Source organism: Rhinolophus sinicus, linkage group LG17 (genome assembly GCF_036562045.2).
Source record: "Rhinolophus sinicus isolate RSC01 linkage group LG17, ASM3656204v1, whole genome shotgun sequence".
Taxonomy (NCBI): domain Eukaryota; kingdom Metazoa; phylum Chordata; class Mammalia; order Chiroptera; family Rhinolophidae; genus Rhinolophus; species Rhinolophus sinicus.
Window position 1 is genome coordinate 24848615 of NC_133766.1, and position 12830 is coordinate 24861444.

At 42.0% G+C, this 12830-nt stretch overlaps 1 long non-coding RNA gene across 2 annotated transcripts in view; it reads left to right on the forward strand.

The window, feature by feature from the left end:
* The window catches only part of LOC109438342 (uncharacterized), an 84919-nt gene extending 72380 nt beyond the window's left edge, over positions 1–12539 (forward strand). For both annotated transcript variants that reach the window (XR_012492846.1, XR_012492847.1), the window contains one exon: positions 12214–12539. This is a non-coding gene — a long non-coding RNA (uncharacterized LOC109438342). The remainder of the gene's footprint in view (positions 1–12213) is intronic.
* The last annotated feature ends 291 nt before the right edge of the window (positions 12540–12830 follow it).

The following is a 12830-nucleotide window of genomic DNA, read 5'->3' on the forward strand; positions in this document are numbered from 1 at the left end:
AAAGTGTGACCCGTGTCCCTCCAGGACTTCATGTGGCCACTTGAGGCCGACTCCTTTCAGCTTGATGGGGGGAGCAAGGTACCCGGTCAGAGGGGATGAGCAGGGACCGGAGGCCCCACATGGAACTGTTCATACGTTGGTCCCCTTCTAATGTACAGAGGGTTTTGGCTCTAGTTGACACTGGCGCAGACTCCAGTCTTGTTTATGGGAACCCAGAACTGTTCCCCGGACCAGCAATCTGCAATAATGGCTATGGGAGAAAGACTGTGACTGTAAAAGCTGTTTCCTTACCACTGGGCATAGGAAGGCTTCCCCCTCGTACCTACAAGGTTTATGTCTCCCCCGTTCTGGAGTATATTCTAGGGGTGGGCGTGCTACATGGCCTCAGCTTACAGACGTCGGTAGGAGAGTTCTGTCTCCCAATCCAGATGGTGAAAGTGGTGACACGCGGGCATGCTCACCACCCTCCTCAAGTGTTGCCACAGCCCCATCGAATGGTTACACTGCGAAAGTACCACCTGCCAGGAGGCCAACAGGCCTGAGGGGGCAGCATATAACACGGCTGAACACAACGCACATGGCAGAGACCGCGGAGAAAAGACTGAGGGAAGAAGGCTGAAAACAGTGGTTTAAGCCTTCACTGCCAAGCAGAGAACTTAAGCCTTAGGCACTGAGACTAGCCGCCCCCTCCCTACCCTCCCAGAGCTTGCCCCGCCCCACCTGCCCGGTGCTAGAAACCCAACAATAGCAGTGTCAATCAAAACAATAGAATATTTGCTGTTCTGAGAACTGTGGACCCAGGTACAGATTCGCAGCCCAACTAGTTCCGGCAAAGGGGAGGGAGCTGTGGAAGCAGGACAGGCTGTGGTGGTGGTCGCTGCCATTGCTCTGGGCCAACTCTCACAACTCACCCCACCCCTGACCCCACCAATCTGGGCGGATCCCTGCAGGAGTAAACAGAACAGCTGAAACACACGGGCTCAGAATCTGGTGCAGGAAGAGCTTTGGAACATCAAAAGCTCTCCGTATACCCACCGGGACACTGCACCCTGTGATCTAGACGAACTATTAACAGAGGAGAAGCCCGTCTCCCAGGGAATACCCCCATTGTGTGAGAAGCTGGAATAGTACAGAGAAATCATAGCACTACCGTGTGAGAGAGGAAAAAAAAGGCTGCAGTTGGAGAAAAAATAAAACATTCTACCAACAAGTAATGGAAAACAAAAGAAACACCTCTTCCTATCAACCTGTTGCAGAAGCCACTCCTGTAGATGTCTAGGAATAGAAATAGTAAATCAGTAATTGCCATGAATAACCAAGGCAACAAAACAGCTCAGAAAGAAAGTGAAAAGTCTCCAGGAAAGGAACTTAAAGATACGGAAATATGTGACTTAAATGACAGAGAATTCAAGATTGCAGTTCTGAAAAAACTCAACGGGATGCAAGAAAACACAGATAGGCAATTAAATGAACTCAGAAACACAATCAAAGAACACCATGAGCATTTTACGAAAGAAATTGAAATTTTTAAAAAGAACCAAATAGAATTTCTGGAGATTAAGAACTCGATAGAAGAAATTAAGAATGAAATAGCCAGCTTAGGTAGTAGAGTTGACCAGATGGAGGAAAGAATCAAGGACATCGAAGACAGAAACCTGGAAATGACACAGATGGAAGAAGAAAGAGACTTGAGACTTAAAAGAAATGAAAGAACTCTACAGGAACTTTCTGACTCCATCAGAAAGAGCAATAGAAGAATAATGGGCATACCAGAAGGAGAAGAAAGAGAGAAGGGAACAGAGAATATATCCAAACAAATTGTCCATGAGAACTTCCCAAACTTGTGGACAGACTGGATCCTCGAATCCAAGAAGCAAATAGAACACCTAATTACCTCAATCCCAACAGGCCTTCTCCAAGGCACATTGTATTGAAGCTGTCTAAAATCAACGACAAAGAAAGAATCCTCAAGGCAGCCAGGGAAAAGAAGACGGTAACCTACAAAGGAAAGCCCATTAGATTATCATCAGATTTTTCAGTAGAAACACTACAAGCCAGGAGGGAGTGGCACCGAATATTCAAACTATTGAAAGAGAGACATTATAAGCCAAGAATAATAGATATCCTTTAGATATGAAGGAGGAATAAAGACCTTTCCAGACATACAGAAGCTGAGGAATTTTCTTTCTAATGACCTGCACTACAAGAAACTAAAAAGGAGGCTATAGGACCACCATCAACAGGGGACATTTGATGGCCAAAAATAAAAAAGGGGGGGGGTAAAGGCCTGAACGAAAATATGAAAATGGAGAAGAAAAGTGCTGAAAAAAAAAAAAAACTCTAAATATCAAACTTTCTTTTTTTTAAACTTAAGGGTAACCTCAAAAAAAAAAAAAAAACTGAAATATATATATATATAAAAGAAGAAACAGAGGAAAACATCATAGAATACCACCACACCAAAATAATAGACAACAACAAAACAAAAAAAAACAATGGAGACACAGCCTTACCAGAAAACTAAAGATAGAATGACAGAAAATCCTCACATATCAATAATCACCCTAAATGTAAATGGACTGAACTCACCAAAAAAAGGCAAAGAGTAGCAGATTGGATCAAAAAAAAAAAAAAAACCATATGCTGTCTCCAAGAGACACACCTCAGCTACAAGACAACAAGCAGACTCAAAGTGTGAGGGTGAAAATTGACACTCCAAGCAAATGGTACCCAGAGAAAAGAGGTGTAGCCATAATGATATCAGATGAAACAGACTTCAGGGTGAAAAAGGTAACAAGAGACAAAGATGGACATTCATAAATGGTAAAGGGACTATACACACAAAAAACATACACAGTCATCATATATATGCCCCTAATCAGGAGAACAAAAAAATACCAAGCAACTACTAACAGAACTAAAGGGAAAAATGACAAAAAACAAAATATACTAGGGGGACTTAAATACATCATTGACAGCTATGGATAGATCATCCAAACAGAAAATAAATAATGAAATAGCAACCCCAAATGACAGATTAGATGAAATTGACATTTATAGAGCACTTCATCCTAAAACATCAGACTATACATTTTTTTTTTCTAGTGTACATGGAACATTCTCAAGAATAGACCATATATTGGGACACAAAACTAACCTCAGCAAATTTAAGAAGATTGAAATCATACCAAGCATATTCTCTGATCACAAGGCTTTGAAATTGGATATCAACTGCAAGAAGAAAGCAGGAAAAACACAAATACATGGAGATTAAACAACATACTTTTAAAGAACGACCGGGTCAAAGAAGAAATGAGAGGAGAGATCAAAAGATACATAGAAACAAATGACAACGAAAATACATCTTACCAAAAATTTTGGGATGCAGCGAAAGCAGCTTTAAGAGGGAAATTTATATCATTACAGGCCTATGTCAAGAAACAAGAAAAATCCCAAATAAATAACCTCATGTTACACCTTAAAGAACTAGAAAAAGAACAAATGAAACCCAAGGTCAGCAGAAGAAAAGAAATAACAAAAATCGGAGCAGAACTAAATGAAATAGAGAACAAAAAGAGAATAGAAAAACTTAATGTGACAAAGAGCTGGTTCTTTGAAAAGATTAACAAAATTGATGATGCCTTTGCTAGGCTCACTAAGATAAAAAGAGAGAAGACATTAATTAACAAAATCAGAAATGAAAACGGGGAAGTTATCACAGATGCCACAGAAATACAAAGGATCATCCAAGAATACTAGGAAGGACTATATGCCACCAAATTCAATAACCTAGAAGAAATGGACAAATGGCTGAACCATGAAGAACTGGAAAATCTAAACAGACCGATCACTATGTAACGAAATTGAATCAGTCATCCAAAACCTTCCCAAAAGCAAAAGTCCGGGACCAGATGGCTTCACTAGTGAATTCTACCAAACCTTCAAAGAGGATCTAATACCAATCCTGCTCAAACTCTTCCAAAAAGTTGAAGAAGAGACAGTACTCCCTAAGTCATTTTATGAGGCCAACATTACTCTGATACCAAAACCTGGTAAGGACAACACAAAAAAAGAAAACTGCAGACCAATATCTCTGATGAATACAGATGCAAAATTCCTAAACAAAATTTGAGCAAATCGAATGCAACAATGCATTAAAAGGATTATTCATCACGACCAAGTGGGGTTCATTCCCGGGGCACAAGGATGGTTCAATATACGCAAATCCATCAATGTGATACATCACATAAACAAAATAAAGGACAAAAATCATGTGATTATATCAATTGATGCAGAAAAAGCATTTGACAAGATACAACATCCATTTATGATTAAAACACTTCATAAAATAGGTATAGAAGGAAAATACCTTAAAATAATAACGGCCATATACGACAAACCCTCAGCTAATCCCATAATTAATGGTGAAAAACTGAAGCCCTTTGCTCTACGTTCAGAAACACAACAGGGCTGCCCCCTATCACCTCTGCTTTTCAACATAGTGTTGGAAGTCCTCACCAGAGCAATCAGGCAAGAGAAAGAAATAAAAGGCATCCAAATTGGGAATGAAGAAGTTAAATTGTCACTCTGCAGATGACATGATGCTATATATAGAACACACTAAAGACTCCACCAAAAAGCTATTAGAAACAATCAACGAATACAGTAAAGTTGCCGGCTACAAAACCAACGTACAAAAGTCCATTGCATTGCTATATAGTAACAATGAAATCTCAGAAAAAGAAATACAAAAAACAATTCCTTTTGCAATTGCAGCAAAAAGAATAAAATACCTAGGAATAAACTTAACTAAGGATGTGAAATACCTACACGCTGAAATCTATAAGACATTTTAAAAAGAAATTGAAGAAGACACCAAGAAATGGAAAGACATTCCGTGCTCATGGATTGGAAGAATCAACATAGTTAAAATGGCCATATTACCCAAAGCAATATACAGATTTAATGCAATCCTCATCAAAATGCCAATGGCATTTTTTAAAGAAATAGAACAAAAAATCATCAGATTTGTTTGGAACCACAAAAGACCCCAAATAGCCAAAGCAATCTTAAGAAAAAAGAACAATACTGGAGGTGTCACACTCCTTGACTTTAGCTTGTACTACAGGGCCACAATAATCAAAACAGCATGGTATTGGCAGGAAAACAGACACATAGACCAATGGAATAGAATTGAGAACGCAGAAATAAAACCACATAAATATGGACAGATACTTTTTGACAAAGAAGCTAAAAACATACAATGGAGCAAAGACAGCCTCTTCAATAAATGGTGCTGGGAGAATTGGATAGCCACGTGCAAAAGAATGAAACTGGACTGCTATTGTCACCATGTACCACAATTAATTCAAAATGGATCAAAGGCTTAAGCATAAGACCTGACACAATAAACTGCATAGAAGAAAACATAGGTACTAAACTTATGGACCTTGGGTTCAAAGAGCATTTTATGAACTTGACTCCAAAGGCAAGGGAAATAAAAGCTAAAATAAACGAATGGGACTATATGAAACTTAAAAGCTTCTGCACAGCAAAAGAAACCATTGACAAAATAAAGAGGCAGCCAACTGAATGGGAGAAGATTTTTGTAAACAACCAAAATGTCCTTCAATAGATGAATGGATAAAAAAATTGTGGTATATATACACAATGGAATGCTATTCAGTGGTAAGAATAGATGAAATAGGAACATTTGTGACAACACGGATGGATCTTGAGAGTGTAATGCTGAGCAAAATAAGTCTGACAGGAAAAGCAGAGAACCATATGATTTCACTGATATGTGGTATATAAACCAAAAACAACAAAAGAACAAGACAAACAAATGAGAAACAAAAACTCATAGACACAGACAATAGCTTAGTGGTTACCAGAGGGTAAGGGAGGGGGATGGTAGAAGAGGGTAAAGGGGATCAAATATATGGTGATGGAAGGGGAACTGACTCTGGGTGGTGAACACAGAATGGGATTTATAGATGATGTAATACAGAATTTACACCTGAAATCTATGTAACTTTAGTAACAATTGTCACCCCAATAAACTTTAATTAAAAAAAAAAAAAAAAGTTGTACATCTGGGTGAGACTACATACCATGACCTGCCCAGTTAGGAATTTATGATGAGATCACCCTATGAGGTTACTTTCCATAGAACCCCTTTTTTCTTTTTTTCTAGTAATGCTGCTTTTTATTTTATGTGTAACATGTTTTATTTTCTTAAAATGATTTATTTCTTTTTTTTCCAGTTACAGTTGACATTCAATGTTATTAGTTTCAGGTATACTGTGTAGTGATTAGATATTTATGTATTTATACAGTGATTCCCCCCAATTAGTCCAGTACCCACCTGGCACTATACATAGTTGTTGCAACATAATTGACTATATTCTCTGTACTGTACCTTAAATCCCTGTGACGATTTTGTAACTACCAATTTGCATTCCTTAATCTCTTTACTTTTTTCATCCAGCACCCAACACCCCTCCCCTCTGGCAACCATCAGTTTGCTCTCTATATCTATGATTCTATTTCCATTTTGTTTATTTTGTTTATTATATTCCACATATAAGCGAGATCATATGGTATTTATCTTTCTCAATCTGACTTATTTCATTAAGCATGATACCCTCTAGGTCCATCCATGTTGTTGCAAATGGTAAGATTTCATTCTTTTTTGTGGCCAAATAATATTCCATTGCATTTGTTACTACAATTTATTTATCTAATCATCTATTGACGGGCATTTCGGTTGTTCCCATATCTTGGCTATTGTAAATAGTGCTGCAATAAACATAGGGGTGCATCATATATCTTTTTGCATTTGTGTTTTGGATTTCTTCAGGTAAATAGTCAGAAGTGCAATTGTTGGGTCATAGGTAGTTGTATTTTTAATCTTTTGAGGAACCTCCAAACTGTTCTCCATAATGGCTGCACTAATTTGCAATCCCACCAACAATGTAACTTTTCTCCGCATCCTCAACAGCACTTGTCATTTGTTGATTTATTGATAACAGTCATCCTGACAGCTGTGAGGTGATATCTCATTGTGGTTTTAATTTGCATTTCTCTGATGATTACTGACATTGAGCCTCTTTTCATAAGTCTATTGGCCAGCTGTATGTCCTTTTTGGAGAAATGTCTATTCAGGCTCTCTGCCCATTTTTTAATGAGATTGTTTGGGTTTTCTATTTTCTTTTTTTCTTTTTTTGGTGTTGAAACATATGAGTTCTTTGTAAATTTTGGGTATTTATCCTTTATTAGATGTATCATTGGTGAATACCTTCTCCCATTCAGTAGGCTGTCATTATTTTGTTGATGGTTTCCTTTGCTGTGTAAAAATGTTTTAGTTTGATATAGTCCCATTTGTTTGTTTTTTCCTTTGTTTCCCTTGCCTGACAAGATAGATCAGAAAAATTATCACTAAGAGCAATGCCAGAGAATTTACTGCCTATGTTTTCTTCTAGGAGTTTTATAGTTTTGGGTCTTACATTTAAGTCTTTGAGCCATTCTGAGTTTATTCTTGTATATGGTGTAAGTTTTTTCATATGTATCTGTTCAGTTTTCCCAACATCATTTATTGAATAGTCTGTCTTTACCCCACTGTATGTTCTTGCCTCTTTTGTCATAGATTAAATGACAATATAGCTGTGGGTTTATTTCTGGGCTCTCTATTCTGTTCCATTGATCTTTTTGTCTGTTTTTATGCTAGCGCCGTGCTGTTTTGATTACTATAGTCTTGTACTATAGTTTGATATCAGGTAGTGTGATACCTACAATTTTGTTCTTTTTTCTCAAGATTGGTTTGGCTATTCAGGGTCTTTTGTGGTTCCATATAAATTTTAAGATTTGTTTCTGTTCTGTGAAAAATGCCATTGACATTTTGATAGGGACCGCACTGAATCTATAGAATGCTTTGGGTAATATGGACATTTTAATAATGTTAATTCTTATCCATGAGCACAGCATATGCTTCCATTTAATTGTATCTTCTTCTATTTCTTTCTTCAATGTATTATAAGTTTTCTAAGTACAGGTCATTTACCTTCTTGGTTAAATTTATTCCTTTTTTCTTTTTTGATGCAGTTGTCAATTTCCACCCTTTCACTTTGAGTCTTTCACTTTGATGGAGTGTCAATTTCCACCCTTTCACTTTGAGTCTATGTGTGTCCTTGTAGCTGAGATGTGTTTCTTGGAGACAGCATATGGTTGGGTTTAGTTTTTTGATCCAATCTGCTACTCTGTGGCTTTTTATTGGTGAGTTCAGTCCATTTACATTTAGGGTGATTATTGATATGTGAGGATATCCCAACATTCTATCTTAAATTCTCTGTCATTTAAGTCACATATTTCCATATCTTTAAATTTCATTTCTGGAGACTTTTCACTTTCTTTCTGAGCTGTCTTGTTGCCCTGGTTATTCATGGCAATTACTGATTTATTATTTCTCTTCCTAGACATCTATAGGAGTGGCTTCTGCAACAGGTTGATAGGAAGAGGTCTTTCTTTTGTTTTCAAGTACTTGTTGGTAGAATGTTTTATTTTCTCTCCGACTGCAGCCTTTTTTCTCTCTCACACACAGTAGTCCCATGTTTTCTCTGCACTATTCCAGCTTCTCACACAATGGGGGGGATTCCCTGGGAGACGGGCATCTCCTCTGTTAATAGTTCACCTGGGTCACAGGGTGCAATGTCCGTGTGGGGATGCGGAGAGCTTTTGATGTTCCAAAGCTCTTCCTGCACCAGATTCAGAGCCCGTATGTTTCAGCAGTTCTGTTTACACCTGCAGGGATCCACCCTGATAGGTGAGGCCAGGGGTGTGGTTAATTGTGAGAGATGGCCCAGAGCAATGGCGGCGACCACCACCACAGCCTGTCCTGCTTCCACAGCTCACTCCTCTTTGCTGGAACTAGTTGGGCTGTGAATCTGTATCTGCGGTCTACAGTTCTCAGGACAGCAAATATTCTGTTCTTTTGATCTGACACTGCTATTGTTCTGCCTCTAGCACTGGGCAGGTGGGGGGCAAGGCGAGCTCTGGGAGGGTAGGGAGGGGGCGACTAGTCTCAGTGCCTAAGGCTTCCATTCTCTGCTTGGCAGTGAGGGCTTAAACCACCGTTTTCAGCCTTCTTCTCTCAGTCTTTTCTCCGAGGTCTCTGCCGTGAGCGTTGGGTTCAGCCATGTTATATGCTGTCCCCTCAGCCCTGTGGGCCATAAGCGGAGCCCTATAGTCCGAGTTCTTCCCTCTCCCGCAGCTGCGGTAGTTCCGGGAAGCAGCGAGCTCGGAGCACTGAGCTAGGTCTGCGTCCTGCGCCTGCGTGGATCCGTCTCCGCACTTCTCCCTTCCCTCCTCCCCCCCGCTCGCGTGATTCGCCCACTTGTAGGTGAATTCAGTAGTGACCCTCTTCGTCCTGCCTGTCTGCTATGCAGGGAGTCCTTTGTGGAGTTATTGTTGTTCGATTAGTTGTAAATTCTGGGGGAGCTTTACAGAGGCTCACCTCACGCCGCCATTTTGATGACGTCCTGATTTTATGTTAAAAAGATACTTTATTCCCTTATACACCCCCAAAATTGTAGTAATAAACACAGGCATTTGTACCATTTATCATGTGAATGGCATTCCCTCAGGTGCAGTGCTTCAGGTGGGCACACATATGAAAGGAAGCAGAATGTGTCACCCCAATATTTGCCTCTTTGGTATAAGGATTATTTTGAGCTCATTATTTTTAAGAAATAGCAGACAAGGAAAAAACTGTGAAAATGAGCAGATGTTACTCTTTTGTAGGAGACATTTACATTTATAAGGGAAATCTCCATTTATAAGGGTCTCCCTCTGTCGTGTGGGGCAGCCTGCGGGGTCTCAGCTCCCGCTCCCCACATAAAAACACAGGACATGGTGAGGACAAAAAGGAACACCCATGGAGCCATAAGTATGGGAGTCATATCACTATATTCTCTCTTGCGGCATCTGCCTCTCTGCAATCCGCTCTTGCTAGCTCAGCCACCATCTTCTTGCTAGCCCCCATTTTCTTGCTAGCGTAGCCACAGCAGTTATATTAGTGGCCAATGGCTCACTGGTTACAGTTGACAGCCAACTAGCCACAGCTGATGGCCATCCAATCACAGTCGATGGCCATTTACTACCTGAGCCAGCACCTTTCTATGTGAGGCCGAGAGCCTGGAAACTGCTTTCTGGGGCTCTGTCCCCACACCCTCTCTGGACCAGAAAGTGCAGGATGAGTAAATCTCTAGAAACTTCCTATCAATGGACAAGACAACAAGTTAAATCTGCATAACAACCTTACCCTAGTGTGGGGACAGAGCCCCAAAAAGCAGTTTCCAGGCTCTCGGCCTCACGTGGAAAGGTGCTGGCTCAGGTAGTAAATGGCCATCAACTGTGATTGGATGGCCATCAGCTGTGGCTGGTTGGCCGTCAGCTGTAGCCATTAAGCCATTAGCCACTAATATAACTGCTGCGGCTACAGAGGAGAGCCAAGGAGAGTGGAGGAGAGTCGTCGGTTGGTTGGCAGAAAAACGGACAGCAGGTCGCACATCCAGTGAACCCAGCCTCCAGTGAGACCATAGTGGTATGACTCCCCTACCTATGGCTCCGTGGGTGTTCCTTTTTGGCCTCACCATATCCTGCGTTCTTGCGTGGGGAGCGGGAGCAGAGACCCCGCAGGTCACCCGGCATGACAAATGGAGCAGCGAGCAGGGTACAGTGCCGGCCAAAGCTCTCCAAAGTGCAGTGGAGCAGTTTGTCCGTATGAACACTCCGTTTTAGGAAGACCAGGAGGAGCAGCTGCCAGAAAGCTGGACCCCCGTGGAGGGGTGGGAAGATGTGGACAGTTCCCCAACCAGCACAGGCCTTAGAAAGCAAAGGTCGTTGCGGCCTTGTGGGCCGGGAAGTTCCTGCTCAGGCAGCCTGGATGCGGGACTTGTCCCAGGAGGAAAGGCTTGCTGAGTCCTCATGGGAGATGAGAGTGAGGTCAAGGTCGTCCTTCACCCCAGGACAGCCCTGGCGAATGACTATGGACTATGGGGACTTGCCTTCTATCCCTAATTTAATGGACAGCTTGACTGTTTGTTTAGGAACATACCACCATGTACTGGAACTGGGGGATATTTACTTTTGTGTCTTCACTGGCCACCATTGAGAATATGTAAGCACCTTGATTGTGAGTTGCTGTTGTTCCAGCACAGTACCCTGGGAGGCCCAGAGAGAGTGGCAGTGCCCTGAGAGCCCTGGCTGAGTCCAGGAAGTCTGGCAGTGCACAGAGAGAGGGTGGCAGTGCCCTCAGAAACCCTGGCTGTACCCGGGGAAACTAGTGGTACCCTAAGAAGCCCAGGAAGTCTGGCCGCGCCCAGAAGTACTGGTGGTGCCCTGAGAAACCCTGGCTGTGTCCGGGAAGATAGGTGGTACCCTAAAAAGTCCAGGAAGTCTGGCTGTGCCCAGAAGCACTGGTGGTGCCGAGACACCCTGGCTGTGCCCAGAGAGCCTGGCTATGTCCAGGATATTGCATTCACCTCCAGGCTCCTCGCACACAGCCCCTCGCGGAAGACGCTTGTCGCATAGATTGTGAACCGAGACCCTGTAGGGGTGGAGTGTGGGGACAGAACCCCAAAAAGCAATTTCCAGGCTCTCGGCCTCACATAGAAAGCTGCTGGCTCAGGTAGTAAATGGCCATCAACTGTGATTGGATGGCCATCAGCTGTGGCTGGTTGGCCGTCAGCTGTAGCCATTGAGCCACTGGCCACTAATATAACTGCTGCGGCTACAGAGGAGAGCCAAGGAGAGCCGAGGAGAGTGGAGGAGAGTTGTCGGTCAGTTGGCAGAAAAACGGACAGCAGGTTGCACATCTAGTGAACCCAGCCTCCAGTGAGACCATAGTGGTATGACTCCCCTACCTGTGGCTCCATGGGTGTTCCTTTTTGGCCTCACCATATCCTGCATTCTTGTGTGGGGAGTGGGAGCAGAGACCCCGCAGGCCGCTCCGCATGACACCCAGTTACTGTTCTTTGCTAATAACCTCCCATAACTGCCCCGAACCCCAACATCTTCTTTTGTCTTTAGCTAGAGATGATATTTAGGGTGGTAGCTTGGGCCATTTCAGGGAGTTAGTTTTCCTGGGTATCTCCGATGTATACATGTTATTAAACTTGTTTGTTTCACTCCTGTTAATCTGCCTTTTTATTACAGGGGTGTCTCAGCCAAGAACCTGGAAGTGTAGAGGGAAAATTATTTTTTTCTCTTCTACACCTGCGCCGCTCCGCGTGGAGACCAGCACAGCTCTCCTCCACGTTCTTCAGAGTTAACAAACTATTTCCTACTTCCTACCTTCATTTCCTCTTGAATCAGCTTCAGGCTGTTCTTTTGGTCCCCTCTTCCTTAGTTTTTTTCTTGAAGGTTTATTATCTGTTACCTTGACCATCTTACATGTGAAGGTTTTTTTCCCCCTCCTGATATTTTGCCTTTTCACAAATTTTAACACACATTTCTGCATGTGTGTTAACTTCTGATAAAGTTAATTGGTATATCAGGACCCACAAAATGGAGGCTGCCCCAGTGGCCCGACCCGTGTTACAGATCTAAACCTAAATCAATCTGCACTTATAGGAAACAACTGTCAAGGAAACTTCATGTACACCAATCACAATCCTCTAACTGGGCTCAAGCTAGCTCACTTCAACCTAGAAACTGGACCTGCTGGCCCTGACCTTTTAGCCAATCATGCCTGTTTCCTTGTTCCCTCTTGTAACAATGCTCCATAAAACTCACACTTGCCCAAATTCCCTTGGGAAGAGGGTTCCACTGCT